The sequence below is a fragment of the Phoenix dactylifera genome, unplaced genomic scaffold (genome assembly GCF_009389715.1).
Source record: "Phoenix dactylifera cultivar Barhee BC4 unplaced genomic scaffold, palm_55x_up_171113_PBpolish2nd_filt_p 001895F, whole genome shotgun sequence".
In the NCBI taxonomy this organism is placed as follows: Eukaryota; Viridiplantae; Streptophyta; class Magnoliopsida; order Arecales; family Arecaceae; genus Phoenix; species Phoenix dactylifera.
In genome coordinates, this window is record NW_024069183.1 from 31130 (window position 1) to 47830 (window position 16701).

Here is a 16701-nt window from a genome sequence, read left to right on the forward strand (position 1 = left end):
AAAGCAAAATCTAAACCCAAGAGACCCAGTGCTATTTTTATGTCTCGTTTCCATCTCACATAATTATTTCCAGTCAAGGTTTTAATGGCGGAGAATTGGCTTGAAAGGGAAGAGGCATTCAAAACTGCAGAAACAACATATTTTATTTAATATCATCCAAATATGATGCATGCAATCAATGGATGATAACATATCTATCTAATTAACTTGGGCTATTAATTAGATAGTCCGTAATCAACTTGAAAAAACATATAAGTCTAATTACGGTAAGAGCCTCGGTGCATCATTGTAAAGTCACCTTTGGGCTAACAATACAACACGCTATAAGGTACTCTTAAGACATATCATGAAGCCAATTAACAAAATCACATCAGCTTTCGAAACACCATCACCTTTGGGCAGAAGAATGATTCTAGGCTAATGCAATCCCATTAATAACTTCATGTCATTTTTCCAAATCATCATATACAATAACATCTTCGGACAAGATATTGCATTCAATGATTTGACAAAATGCAATGCTACCCTTTTTTTTTGTTGAGAAAATCAGATAAATATCAGTGAGTGTGCCACTTTGGTGGCTACCACCCACTTCAATTTCAAAATATTATCTTAATGGGAAAATAAAGATAGTCTTTATGCCCAACAAATTTCAATCACAAAAATAATGGTTTATGTGACAATAACATAACCATCAAAAAAACTACAAACATAATAAAAACACGTGATTGATTAAACAAAGATGTTAATTACAAAAAGCATATATAGCAAGAAATGTCCAAAATTTAACAATTTAATAATTAATATGCATGAGGGCCTAATTCAAATTATTCAGTTTTTAAACAATAATTAAATGGGTTATTAGCTTTTAGCCCCACGGCCAAAACCCATTCTGATCCATTAAGATAAAATGCAAATGAAATAAACATGGGCTGACAAAATAAAAGGCCCAACCCGCAATCACGGACTTATTCAGATTGGGCTTTACAAGCCCAAGCCCAAGCCCAAGCAAAAGAAAAACCCTAAGCTATTCTCTCCCTCACTATCTTCTTCCTCTTCACATGGCCGCCGCCCCTGTGTTTTTTTTTTTTTGGGGATGGAAGCAACCCGTGGCTGCCTCCCATGGCAGCCACCGTGCCGGCCACCACCCGTGGCCGGCGACCTGATGGGGGCTCACGGTCCAAAGCCCCTCACCAAGCCCCTTTCCTTGCGCTCCTCGCGTGCGCCTTTGAAAACGATGACAATGGACCGATTGTAGGCAACGCCCGGTGGAATAACTTAAGAAGAAGATCAACAATGAAAGCAAACTTGGTTTATATTCCACTAACTTGAAGAACGAAGAACAATAATAAAGAAAGCAAAAGAAATCTAGAAAGAGATTGAAGAGATCTCTCCCTAGCCCAATCTAGTGGAGATTGATGGATCTACCACTAGCCCAAGTCCTAGAACACAAAATCTAAGGACCGAATTCGGCACAAACGCCGCCCAAGCCTTATGGCCGACATAACAACATGACTCTAGAATAACTCTTGATGCCTTTCAATGGTCCTTTACATCTCTTTTTATAGCCTAAGTCCTAGACAAAACATGGCAATTTGTCTTCACATGGATCCAAAGCTTTTCCACTGTTGATTGGCATGAGATGAATGGCTAAAGATCACCCAAGAAGGGTCCTCCCACGGCTGAACTTTGGCTTGCTTTTTAGCCATTGGATGGAAGAGGATGGAGGGTGGGATCTGCATGGGTCCCGCGGACTGGGCGCACGGGACGCGTGTCCCGGTTGACTGGGTCGCGTGTCCCGGCTGGGCGTGTCCCAGTCCGGGCGGGACTGGGCATGCGCCAGGCTGGCGGGCGCGCACGGGCGCGCGCGTGGGCGTTGGCGCACGGGCGGGCGCGCGGGCGGGCGCGGGTGCGCGGGCGGCCGGCCTGCTGGGCGCGCTGGCGGGCAGGCGCGCGCGCGCCTGGGCGCGCGGGCACTGTAGCAGGCGAGGTTCGTCCTGCCGAACCTCGCCGCACTGTAGCTGGCTGCTGGCGGCCTGGCTGTGCGCGGGCACTGTAGCTGGCGAGGTTCTTGCCCAAGAACCTCGCCGCATTGTAGCAAGTGAGGTTGGCTGCGGCAGGACTTGGCTGCGGCTTGGCTTCGGCGGGGCTGTGTGCGCGGCGGGTTCGGCCAAGGTTGGGCATGCTTGGCCGAGGCTTGGGCATGCATGGGCGCATGTTTGGCTCGGCCGAGGTTGGGCGTGCTCGGCCGTATAAAGGGGTTTGGCCAAGGCTTTCCAAGCAAAGTAGTTGGCCTTGGCTTGGCCTCCCGTTGGCCTCCTTATGGTCCGATGGTCCTCTTTGGTTGGCATGGCTACTTTGGCCCTCGGTTGGTGTGCGGTTGTTGCTCCTCTTGCGGCGTGGCTTGCGGGGGTCCTCAACACGACCCCCGCCGGGCCGCCGCGACGCCCCGTGGCGCGCGGCTGGCCGTGGAATGGCCGGGATAGGTCCCCACAGCGGTGATCTCTGCCCATGAAGGAGGCGGGATCCCACTGTGGCCGGGGTCCTTTGGGCGGTGGTTTCCGCCTGCGGCGGTGGTGTGCGAGCCGCCTGAAGTTCCTTCCGCCGTCGTCGCACGGCACAGAGGCGCCGGCCAGCGGCGAGGAAGGCCTCTTGCCATCCTTCATCTTCTTCTTCTTTCCCATGAAGAGGGGATTTGTGAAACGGGAAGAAGATGAAGGATGTCTGCGGGAGAAGGAAAAACAGAGAGATTTAGTTCATCCATCTCATGACAAAAGGTGGTAAACTAGTTGCTAGGGAGAGTAGAATACCAATGACATGTCACGCTGGCCCCAACGCACATCAATGGTTTTTTTTTTTTTTTATGTTTCAAAAGTTGCGTTCGGACTTTACAACATCTGGTTTGATACGATTTTATGAATATTAAACAACTTGACAAATACTAATAAATTTATTAAGGGAACGAACCAGATGTTGTTGATCATAGACAGAAATAACAAAAGACCGAGAGGAAGAAATCCAACGAATTAGATTTAGAAGTTTCGGGCTTTAGGATGAAAAAAACGAAATCTTGAAGATTTCTAAATAATTTTGCATGAAGGATTCTAATCCTAGCATGGAGGCTCTGATACCAATTGTTAATCATATATAATAACATGCTAAGATTTAGAATCACAACAATAGTGTATTCAAGTTTGAGAGATATACCTGCGGAAGACATATTGAATACGATTCTTCAATCACTTGGAATAATAGCGGCTGGATCTTCCCTTCTTTGCTCCTCACAAAAGATAGCCGTCAATTGGGCAAGCTATCAACCATATGGAGAGGAGAGGGGGACCTAGCCTTTATATAGGAAACATAAAGGGAGCTTTCCCATTAAAGGCTCCAAAATCCTAATTGGGTTTCCTGGCCTACATACCAAAATTATCATAATAAATAGGACTCAATCCTATACATCCAAGGTGCACAAAATCCATAAACAAAATGATCACACATCATATTGGGCTTAACCATGGTATCATTCTGAGCCATACGTCTAACCCGTTTTATAAAACAAAAATACGCAATCAGTGTAAGCCCATATTTTGAAATTATTCTAACAAAAACTTCAAATATGGATTGTGGGAGGTAACCAACCAATAGCGATCCCCATGGTTGGCTTGGATTCCTACGATGCTTCTGCTCCAAAGCATCCTTACCTAGGGTGAGGTAGATTTTGAGTACTTTTTGTTTGTCACTGGAACATACATCAAACCGTACAAGGTGATTGGCTTTTCTTTGAATTGGAAATAGAATTCCATGTCTGATATGTGACTGAATTTCTATTACTTGGCTATTTTTATTAGTGATGATGATCATAATGAAAAGCTGGCTATAATTGGTCATTGCATTAGATGCAACATTGGCTAATGGTGACCTTTTTGATCTATAACCCCGTATTCTCACCATGCCAGTATGCCACAGTCACCAAAAGACATTAATAGAAGAATGAACATCAGTTTTCAGCTATTTATCGGAATAACAAAATAAAAATATAAGCTAATCACATTAAACTTGAATAAATGATTGATTTGACCAATTAAGTGACTTGCTCTTAATTCTACAGTCAAATCAATAGTAAGACAAAAAAGCTCAGGTTGTTTGGAACCTATTGAAACTGGTGTTCCTCTTTTGCATTATAAATTCATTTCACACTTAGGTAAACTAAATTACTGGATTATATGTAATTGACATGTATTGCAAAAACTCATATAATTTTGCATACTTTGCAAGCTGATCACAACTTGTGCTTTAGCCTTAATTACCGCATCTTTGAATTTAACCCTCTTATTCTGCATCTCACTTAAAGGAATCCCCAACTGAACATTATGCAAGAGCATAAGTTCCCAGAAGAAGAGATCAAGTGATTTTTTAAATTATTTTCCAGAAGTTCAATGAAAACCTTTGTCTAGAAATTTGTCTCCCATCCCAGATCCTTTTTTCTGTCTGCAAGATTGATTTGTGCATGTTATTAAAACATGTTTAATTGTATTGGAATAATTAATTTAAACCAGTTCCGCTTCACTAACTTTTATGTCGTTATTTCTTTTATATCTAGTTTAAACAAGGTGATCATTGAAAACACACTATGTTGGTAATGCTTTATATTCCATCTATCTTCTTTTTTTTCATTAGTTTTTTTTTCCAATGAAGCATCTGTCCTTAATGAATAGCTTGTTTTCTGATGTCGTGCTTTGGTATGTGTATTTTGAGAAGTAGTAAGAATCATGAATTTAACGATTTAAAAAAAGATGTCATGCTTCATATTCTTAGGGTTTGAATATTATCCTGGATGACATTAATTTTACTGATATGCATTGTAACTAGATGCATCACTGAAAGAAATGCAAATAAATGATAATTTAGATTATTTTTCCCTCTAATAATTGAGGCAGTTACACATTGCAGAGACCAAGGGTCTGCATTTTAGGTGGTGGATTTGGGGGCTTATACACTGCTTTAAGATTGGAGTCTCTTGTATGGCCTGATGATAGGAAGCCTCAGGTAATACGCTTTGCTGCAATTCTTGAAATACATTGTTTTGATAAACTGAAAACTGAAACTGATTTCTATTCCAACATATATGCTTTGGTTACCCTTGTGAAATTAATGCTACTTAAAATGCTCACAGTATTTTCTATATCTCAATTGTTATGTATGTCCATTATATTGAAGAATTATACCTTTCCAATCAGAATTTCTTACAGTTTATCATATGAGAAGAATAAGTGGAATAAAATGCTCTTTAAATCGGTCTTTTGAATATCCAACATTATCTCTTTAGTTTTTGAGTGGAATAAAATGCAAAGAGGAAAAGGGAGAGTGAGGGGCTTAAACATACTGAAATAAATTCTTCTCTTCTTGGTCAGTGGCTGTTAATGGCGGATGATGATGTTCTGGTGGATCATAACCACTTTACAAACATTCTTTGGATGCTTGAGAATAGAATTTAATTTCAAGAACTAAATAGCATGTTGAGATTCTGATAAAAGGTACCATGGAACTGCATGCTTTTCTCTACGATTTCCACAAATAGGAAGATATGAGCTGCTAATTGCTGCAGAATAAAGGGCAGCAACGTGATATGGTGCACCAAAGCTCAAGAAGGCCTATAGAATATAGATTATGGGATTGTCATTAAGAAATTTGTAGAACACTATAAGGAGAGGGACTGTAGTGGCTGGAATGGATCTGTTCAAAGATTTTAAAAGTTAGAAGATAATATGTTATCATTTAAATCTTATCATAAAACATATAGTAATTGGTGAACTTGATTTCATCTTATTCTGTGATTTGGAATCTTGCAAGCCTGAGTAGAGATAGCTTGTCTCAATAAAACATTACTTATTGATTAACTGATAAGAATAAGTCGACAGATTTCCACACACTAACAAGATGAAGTATTTGAGAAAGATCACCACCTATTATTTTTGATGAGCCTTCTTTCGGAGAGTGCCACACAAAAACTTTCTGGTGAACTGCTGCATCATTTAGGTTCAAAGACTGATTGGTAGGTATAATTGAATGGTTTTGGTTTCATTTAGATCCAGTTTCGTCACACTTTGGCATGCTTTTATGTCAGGCATGTCTCCATATGTTAAAAATTATGTAACTTGTGAACCAGTAGTATTGGGAGTCTATGGATGTGCATGATGCTGAGGCCCTTGATGAACAAAGAAGATTAGACAGACATATTGTGGGACTACTATTTTATAATGATATACTATGCAACACTTAAAGTTTAATATTTACCAAAAACAAACTCAAAGATTGAGGACTTTCTATTTCATTGAGAATATCATTGGTGAAATATCAATATATCTCTTGTAGAGCAATTTCTCTATGGTTTTGATCTAGAAACTCAGCAAGAAATTGAATCCTACTTAATTTAAGCTTGTCTACTAAAGTAGGAAGAATAATATGTTACTTCTTTTTGCAATGTAGGAGTAGTATTTCGATTTGTCTGTATCAACTGTCATATCAGTCAGATTAAGGTGTTCCTCCTGGAACTTAGAATTCAAGAAGGGAAGATGGTCAAGTTTGTTTACATTTGATTGTACAGTACATCACTATACAATGACATCTTAAGTATGATAAATTAAAATATTTTGCTTCATTTGGTGAGAGGATATTATGTCTAGAGAAGAGCATAAATGATATTTGTGATATATTTCGTAGTTCGTACCATGATAACATGATTGGACCATGAAACTTAGACGATTTGTTCAAGTATAAATTCCCCATTTCATGAATGTTGTGTGCTATGGATCAAATCTATGATGTCCATGGTTCTAATAACTTATCAAAACAATTCACACACTAAAGATAACATGTATCAGTATGAGTTTGTACATTGTGATCTATCTGAAATTGTCTGAAATTATGTTATTCTTGAACAGCTCTTTTTTCTATTCCCAAGATGGTGTGGAACTCCTTTGTTCTTTATTTCTTGAGGGGCGGGGGTGGTGCAAGGATCTGAAGGCTTACTGTAATGATAAAAAGACATCTTTTTTCAATAGATACAGTAACAAAATCTAAGAGAACCCACTGTTGATAAGCTCTGAAGTACCAATATATGAGCTCCCTCAGTTGGAGTTGCAAGTGGTATGGTCAGAGGTGAGTCAAGGTTAATCTAGATCATCTTTCTGACTTGGACTCAAACTTGACCTAAGTCTGTGCCATGGTGACCTAAGTCTGTGCAAGTGGTAGATCATCTCTATGAGGTCAGGTTGCTGGAGTGAGGGGATGGTGATGCATGGGAGATATTGCGAAGTCTTTATGGCATAAGTATGGCCACAACTAAATTGTTTCCATTTGCAACCTAGTTGCCCATTGTGATTCCCTAGGAAGGAGTGGCAGGTCCCTTATGAAGAATTGAAGGGAAATGAGGAATGAGGAATTTGAATGGAAAAAATTGGTCAGGTTGGTTTTGCATTGGGTTGAGATTGATTTGGGGCCTCACCTGATTAATATTCAGCATAAACAACCTGTTGCCCAGATAGACAACCCAAGAGGGGGGGTGAATTGGGTTTTAAAATAATTTAGCTATTTAAAACGTTGTGAATGACTAATTAAAACTATTGCAAGTTGTTTAATTAATTGCTATGTGCTGTGAGTGATATGAGAGGAAGAAGAAGAGAGACAATCAATCACAAACACCAAGTTTTATAGTGGTTCGGAGCTAACCCTTGCTCCTACGTCCACTCCCCAAGTCTCACTTGGGAATTCACTATAACCCCCTTGGATTACAGCCAGTTGTTTTCCAAGCTCACAACCAAACTTGTTGTTTTACGAGCTCACAACGAACTCGGTCGGTTTTTCCAGGCTCACCGACTAGAACCACCCTGATTGTTTTCCCGGGATCACAATCGAACCCTTACACACGTTGGTTTTACACTCGGCTCACCAACCAACCTCAATACCCTTGATTCAATCCCCCGATTGAACCAAGCAGATACAAGTTGTAAATAATATAGACAAACAGAAAACTAAGCTTCTCAAAAGCAGATGGAAAACAATATAATCTGAAAAGAGTTTAGAAGCCCTCAAACGCTTTTAAGTTGGAGAAGAGGAATGGCTTCTTAAACTTCGGGTCTCATCTTGAATGTGTAGTCGACTTGAATGCAGGAGGAGGATTCTTTAATTGCTGGGAAGATGTAGGTGGATGCAGTTAATGCAGCTCTTCCCTCTTTTTTCGTTGAAGAACAGGTTGCAGAGATTGAATGCTTGAATACTTGGAGTGGAATGGTTGTTCTCTACTTTGCTACAGTCTTCTGTGGCTATTTAAACCAACCTTCACGGAAACTAGCCGTTAGATACCTTTTTCTGCCCGTTCTGTACACTCTGCACAGCCTGACAATGTGTCCGTTGGTGGGTTGGAGTCGACTCGCGCGATCAGGAGTCGACTCGTCTGTAGCGGGAGTCGACTCATACTTTTCCGGAGTCGACTCGGCAACTGTTCCAGACAAGGTTCGCCGTACCGGTACCGAACCCCGTACCGGTGCCGCATTAGTATAGGCGTACCGAGTGTCGGTACGGTACCGTACGCTCGTTACCGACCGTACCGACATTGGTGTACCGATACCGGTACCCATCGGTACGGGTACGGTACGCTCGGTACCGACCGGTACTGACCGGTACAGCGAACCTTGGACTTCCAGATTTGAATTAAAGTTGCCTTCGCGACTGGGAGTCGACTCGTCTTGACCCAGAGTCGACTCGCCAACTTCTGGAGCTGACTTGGCTTTCTCGGAGTCGGCTCATCCCATGGAGTCCGTGGATTTATTTTTGAATTTGGTCCAATCGAGTCGACTCGTCAATCCTGGGAGTCGACTCGGCGCTCAGAGCCCGAACTCCCTATCTTCTGTCTTTTTGGCTCGTCCAGTCTTGGAGTCGACTCGAACTTCCTCGGAGTCGACTCGGCTCTCAGTTTCCGAAACTTGGTCTTCTGCCTTTTTGATGTGAAGCTGCCTTGGAGTCGACTCTAGCTGTCTGGGAGTCGACTCGAATCTCAGAGGCAGTAACTTGGTCTTCTGTCTTCTTTGTGGTCGCGGAGTCTCGGAGTCGACTCGCGTATTGCGGGAGTCGACTCGAATCTCAGAGTCCGAAAAATGCTTTCTGTCTTTTTCCTTGTGTTCCTCTGAGAGTCGACTCTCACTTTCTTTGGAGTCGACTTGCCAACCATCGGAGTCGACTCGCGTTCCACTGGAGTCGACTCGAATCTCAGACCCGAAAACTGCTCTCTGACTTTTCTGCCTGTGACTCCTTAGAGTCGACTCATACTTCTCCGGAGTCGACTCGGTAAACATTGGAGTCGACTCGCGCACTTCGGGAGTCGACTCGCTGACAGGTTTTGAATTGAAGCTTTCTGTTCGTCTGTCTGTTCTCAGTCGGAGTCGACTCGTACCGATCCGGAGTCGACTCGAGCCCGTGCCAGTGAACTTGATACGCTTGGAGTCGACTCGTGATACTCTGGAGTCGACTCGAGTCTCAGATTTTGGTTCAAGCTGACTTCTTAACTTATCCAAAATACTATGAACCAAGTCTAGAGACACTTAGAGAAGATTTTCACTGAAAACACTTAATTGAATTCATTAGTAAACAAGAAATATACTCAAATGCTTTGAGCTCATCAAAATCAAATAGGGTTTTAATCAATCACTCCACAATCTCCCCATTTTTGATGATGACAAAATATTGAGTATATGTAAAGTGAATTGCACAATAAACAATGAAATAAAATCCATAAATGAATTCAAATGTCTGGCAATTCAATTTATCCAAGCTTGAAAGGAGTGAAACAGTAAATTTCGGAGTTAAAGCTCCCCCTTTCATTTGGAATTATATAAGCCTTCATATTATGCAATCAATTGTTTGGCTTATATATTTTTAATGATTTAGCTTTGTTAAAATTTCAGATTCTCCCCCTCAACATATGCATTCTACTTTGTTTTGATTCTTTGAATTTCCTTTTAATGCTTTGAAGTTTTTAAACTGAAATTTTGGTTTTTAGAGGGAAAATCTGTCAATTTGTTCTTGAGTAGGATTCAGCTAATCTCCGAATATCCCTTGAATAGATTCTGGAGATTACTCCATTAGGAGCCCCAAAAGAGAGATAATGAGCCTCGAGGTACCGAATCCACTTAGAACAAATTTGTGTGTTTTAAGAGTTTATCTTTTTATTGATTTCCATTGATTCCTTTTACATATTTTATGCATATTTCTCCCCCTTTTACATATTTTATACATATTTCTCCCCCTTTTTGTCATCATATCAAAAAGGAGGTAATCAGAACACACAATCAAACATAGATCAAAAGGCACAGTATTGAAGAAAAATGCGGCTACTCATTGTATTAATTTGTATGTAAGTACATTTCAGAATACAATAAGTAAAGCAAAACAATACATGTCAAAACAAAACACAAAAAGTAGCTATGGTCTCCTCGAGGATGTAGCTCCTCCTCTCGAGGATGTGGCTCCTCCTCTCGAGGATGTGTCTCCTCGAGGCATGCGCTCCACGAGTGATTGGACCGCATTGGTGACGTTCTCGAGCTGGCGAATGATGGCCTGGATGGCCCTGCTCTGTGTCGTATCCAGCTCGAGCACCGACTTCTGCAGTCCGTCCAGCTTGTCGATGAGCACATTCGACAAGCGCTCGGCCCCCGCGGTAGTGGTGGACATGTCACGGCCGATGTCATCCCGCATCTGTCGAGTGGTGCTCGTGACCTCACCCATGCTATGGAACTGGGCCTGCATCAAGGTCCTCATGTTGTATATCTCTTGCCGCACCTCAGCCGTCATGTCAGTCACGGCTGTCAGGGAAGGAACCAACGCGGAAGATGTGGGCGCAGGAGAGGGAGTAGGCATCGAACCTCGGAGCTCCCGAAGCAACTCATCCCTCAGATCTCGGACTATCTCCTGCCGCAGCTCCCGGAGCTGCTCAGGATCAATGCGGACCTCCATGGGTGGTGGAGCCGAGGAGGAGGGTCCGGCGGAAGTGGTAGGAGCAGAAGTGGGTGGAAAGTCTGGTACGTTAGGAAAGTCAGAATCGGGCTCAGGACTGGGGGAAGGTCTGGTGGTCTGTGTGGTGATGGATGACTTCCTAACCCAAATCCCCTCTCTCTTCCGAAACCCCATCCTGTGTAGGGTCCCTGCACGCGTGCGATCAGTCCATCGCAATGCGCGAAAGGGTTCCCCCTCAGGGATAGGAATCTCGTACTCCCTAAATAATAATGTGAAGACCATGCCGTAGGGTAGGGTGAGCCTAGGTCTGTCTAGTGGCTCACACATGTATCGATATATGAGTTTGGGGAAGTTGATTGGGGTGTCATGAAGCATATAGAACATGAGAGCTAGGTCTCTCTCAGATACAAAGTCAAATCTCCCGGTCTTAGGGAAGATGGACCTAGACAATATACTCAAGAGGATCCGCATCTCAATCGGTAGTGAGCTAGCGGATACCTCGTCTATGGGTGACTGGGGTGGATGCCCTAGAACGGCCGTAAGGGCCTCAACCCTGTCCTCAGGGTGTGTGGGAGCCACCCCTACTAGTGGAAGGTGGAGGATGTGGGCAATAAGATCCTCCGTAACGAACAGAGGGACACCGGCTACTGTGCCCTCGATACCCCCATCTCCCCGATGGACGGTACCGTAGAACTCTCTAATGAGCCCTGGATATGTGGGGAGATCTAAGGTGAGGAAGTACTCTAAGCCCTGGGCCCTGAGTCTATCACCTATAGTGAACCCTTCCCGGGAGAGATAGTCGAAGTCGACATATCTCCCGGTGGTGACGGCCTTCCCGGCTAATGGCCTCGCGGGAACCGCCCTAGGCGGGGAACGAGCCGGAGGTTGTGGCCTCGCGGGATCGTGCCGAGCCTTGGAGCGCCGCTCGGGACCGGCCTCGGGTCGGGACCTCTTCCGGACTACGGTCTTACGCGGCATAATGACCTAAAATGGGAGGAAAACCTAATGAACGGTGAAGAACCGACGGAAAAGTCTTGGGGACGACCGGGGAGTCGGCTCTAGGGCTTGTGAACAGTGGCGGCTGAGAAAGAAGTGTTTTCGAAACGACAAAGTTAGGGTTAAAAAGTCGGATCCCGACTGCGAGTCGACTCCACTGAGTCGCGAGTCGACTCGACCTCGAGTCGACTCCAGAATATACGCGAGTCAACTCTCCTTATGCGCCTGTAGACCTCGAGTCGACTCCCGACTATATGTGAGTCGACTCCCCCTCAGCTGCCATCTCTGCGAGTCGACTCCCGCAAATGCGCGAGTCGACTCCCCCTTAGGAGCCGACTCTGAAACTTACTCGAGTCGTCTCTAACTTTGGCACGCACCTAAAAATCATGTTATGTTCGTGCCGAATGAGGGAAAATCACTAAATTATGATCTGATTTGATGATCATTGAAAAGAAACTCTATTTTAACCACAATCTAATCATCAAAATCAACGAATCTAGTGGAAACTACCACTAGGATGGATCAATCACTCCTAATCCCCTCCTAAGCACACTAAACCTCTCTTCACTTAGGGGTTTTGTAAAAATGTCTGCTAATTGATCATCAGTACAAACAAATTGTAGTGTCACATCACCATTCAGTACATGATCTCTTATGAAGTGATGTCTTATCTCAATGTGTTTAGTTCTTGAATGCTGAATTGGATTTTTAGTTAGATTAATGGCACTTGTATTATCACAGTTAATAGGTATTTTATCTTGTTTAATGCCATAATCTTCTAATTGTTGTTTGATCCACAAGATTTGAGCACAACTCCCGGCTGCAACATATTCAGCTTCAGCAGTAGATAATGCAACCGAGTTTTGTTTCTTGCTAAACCATGAGATTAGGTTTTCTCCTAGAAATTGACAAGACCCGCTGGTACTTTTTCTATCAAGCTTACATCCAGCGAAGTCTGAATCTGTGTATCCTATTAAGTTTAGGCTAGATTCTTTAGAGTACCATAACCCTATATTCTTAGTTCCTATTAAGTATTTAAAAATTCTCTTAACTGCAACTAGATGTGATTCCTTAGGATTAGCCTGATATCTAGCACACATGCAGACACTAAACATAATATCAGGTCTACTTGCAGTAAGATACAATAAAGATCCTATCATACCTCTATACAGTTTCTGATCTACAGATTTACCTGATTCATCTTGGTCTAATTTGCATGATGAGCTCATGGGGGTGCTGATTGACTTGTTTCCCTCCATGTCAAACTTCTTGAGCATCTCCTTGATGTATTTGGCTTGATTGATGAAGATGCCTCCTTCAGATTGTTTGATTTGAAGTCCAAGGAAGTAGTTTAGCTCTTCCATCATGCTCATCTCAAATTCACTCTGCATCAAATCAGCAAATTCTTCGCAGAGGCGATTGTTAGTAGCACCGAAAATGATATCATCAACATAAATCTGTACTAATAACATATCTTTGTTTTGCTTTTTCAGAAACAGTGTTGTATCTACATTTCCCCTAGAGAATTTATGTTCTAATAGGAATTTGCTAAGCCTCTCATACCATGCTCTAGGTGCTTGTTTTAAACCATAAAGTGCTTTGTTCAGTTTATATACATGATTAGGGTATTGATGATTTTCAAAACCAGGAGGTTGTTCTACATATACCTCCTCATTAATATACCCATTTAAAAATGCACTTTTTACATCCATTTGAAATAGTTTGAAGTCCTTAGAGCATGCATACGCTAATAATAATCTAATGGCCTCAAGTCTAGCTACTGGAGCAAAGGTTTCATCAAAATCTATACCTTCTTCTTGATTATAACCCTTTGCTACTAGTCTAGCCTTATTCCTTATAACAATTCCATTTTCATCAAGTTTATTTTTATAAATCCATTTAGTACCTATAATTGGATATTCAGAAGGTCTCTCTACTAGATTCCATACCTTATTTCTAGTAAATTGGTTTAATTCTTCTTGCATTGCATTTATCCAATTTACATCATTTTCGGCTTCTTCTCTATGTTTGGGCTCAAAGTGTGAGACAAAAGCTAGATGGTTATTTAAATTTCTAAGGGATGCTCTAGTCCTAACCGGTTGAGATGGATCATCTAGAATTAGTTCCTTAGGATGCCCGTGAGCATACCTCCAAGCTTTAGTTAGCCCATGATCCACAATAGCCTCTTGGCTTGATGATGCTCCTTCACTCAACTTTTGATTATCATCTTGTAATGCCATTTCATCTATCTTTTCTTCAAGAATTTCAACATCATCATCAAAATTAACTTTCTTACTAGAGGAAAAATCACTAGAGTCATCAAATACAACATGTATAGATTCTTCTATAACTAACGTTCTTTTATTAAAGACTCTATAGGCTTTACTAGTTGTAGAGTAACCTAAGAATATTCCCTCATCAGATTTAGAGTCAAATTTACCTAGATTATCTTTCCCATTATTATGAACAAAACACCTACAGCCAAAAACATGAAAGTAATTGACTTTTGGTTTTCTGTTTTTCCAAAGTTCATAAGGTGTTTTCTTTATGATGGGTCTCAATAGAACTCTATTTAATATATGACAAGAGGTATTAATGGCTTCTCCCCAAAAGTACTTAGGGAGGTTACTTTCACATAACATAGTTCTAGCCATTTCCTCTAGAGTTCTATTTTTCCTCTCCACAACTCCATTTTGTTGTGGTGTCCTAGGTGCAGAAAAATTATGGGTTATCCCCTTTTTACTACAAAACTCATCAAATGACAGATTTTCGAATTCGGTACCATGGTCACTTCTAATAGCTATTACATAGGTATCTCTAGCATTTGTTACTTCTTTATGGAATTTCTTAAAAACAGAAAATGCTTGATCCTTATGTGCTAGGAACATGACCCACGTGTACCTAGAATAAGCATCTACAATAACTAGACCATATTTATTTCCACCTAGGCTTGTTGTTCTAGTTGGTCCGAATAGGTCCATGTGTAATAATTCTAGAGGCCTAGAGGTAGAGATACATTTTATGGATTTAAATGAGTTCCTAGATTGTTTGCCAAATTGACATGCTTCACATATTTTGTTCTTTTCAAATTTTAATTTTGGCAAACCTATCACGGAATCTCTTTTAACTAGTTTAGTTATTGTGTCCATGCTTGCATGACCTAACTTGCGGTGCCATAACCAACTAGCATCATTATCTTTAGTTTTATTAACAACTAAACATTGGTTATGTTTTGCAAGATCTTCAAGGTCTACAACATATACATTTCCACGTCTAATTCCTTTAAAAACTAAACTATTGTCATTTGGGTTTGTTATAATGCATAGTGATGGTTTAAACATAACATCATAACCTTTATCACATAATTGACTAATGCTTAATAAGTTATGCTTAAGACCATCAACATATCTAACATTATCAATAAAAGTAGAAGGGGTAATTTGAACTTTACCAATACCAATGATGTGACCTTGGTTGTTGTCTCCAAAAGTCACAGCACCTCCCTTCTTAGCTTCAAGGGTGAAAAATTGATCCTTGTCACCCGTCATGTGCCTTGAGCAGCCACTATCCAAGTACCAGCAATTTTTGTTGACCTTGGCTGCAAGACACTCCTACACAATCGGATCATATAATCTTAGGTACCCAAGTTTTCTTGGATCCTTCATGGTTAGTCATATTGGTTCCTTTTGGAATCCATACCCTTTTAATTTTTCTTTTAGTTTTCCCTTTCCTATAGTTACATACATTTGCCTTATGTCCTATAGTTCCACAACAAAAGCAGATTACTTTCTTAGTTTTGCTTTCTCCAGCTTTAACAAAGAAGTTACTAAGAAGTTTTTGCTTATTTTTAGGTTTATATCCTAAACCCGCTCTATTGAATACCGCTCGTTGACTATTAAGTATCATATTCAATTTTTCTGAACTATATGTAAATTTTTCAACCAAAGGCTTGTATTTTTCAAGTTCTTTAGTTAGTGTTTGATTTTCTGCTTTTAGATCATTTAGTTCTTTTGTGAGATCCTTGTTTAAGATTTGTTTGTGTTTTTTAGGTTCTAATGTTTCTTTATTCAGCCTTTCATTTTCTTTAGTTAAGGTATTAGTCTTTTGAGTTAAGAGTTGGTTGCTTGTCTTAAGTTCGATATTTTCTTTGGTGATTAATTCCTTATCCTTAACTAATTTATCGTATTTATGTAGGTATGATTGATTAGCTATTTTTAGTTCTTTATTCTTAAGATTTATGGCCTTATATTCTATCATTAATTCATTAAATGCATCATAAAGTTCATCAAATGTAAAATCTAGATGCGATTCGGACGTTACCTCATTTTCATTGGCCATGAAGCAGAGATTGGCCTTTTCTTCTTGTTCATCATCCGATGATGATGATGATGATGAGTCCGAGTCCGATAGGGTGGTGACGAGAGCTTTCTTCTTCTTGTATTTGCTCTCTTTCTTTAGTAAGGGACACTCAGCTCGAATGTGCCCCGGTTTCTTGCACTCATAACACCTAATCCCCTCACTTTCCCTTTCCTTACCTTTATCCTTGCGGTAGGAATTTGAGGGGCCTCTCCTTTGATGATAGGACTTCTTGTGGTTGATGAATTTTCTGAACTTGCGCACAAGAAGTGCCTCACCATCATCTTCCTCATGTTCTTCTTCTTCACTGCTGCTACTGCAAGATAAGTCCTTGTTAGATGA

At 41.2% G+C, this 16701-nt stretch overlaps 1 pseudogene; it reads left to right on the plus strand.

The window, feature by feature from the left end:
* LOC120109189 overlaps positions 1-16701 on the plus strand; it is a 37925-nt pseudogene that overhangs the window by 11259 nt on the left and 9965 nt on the right.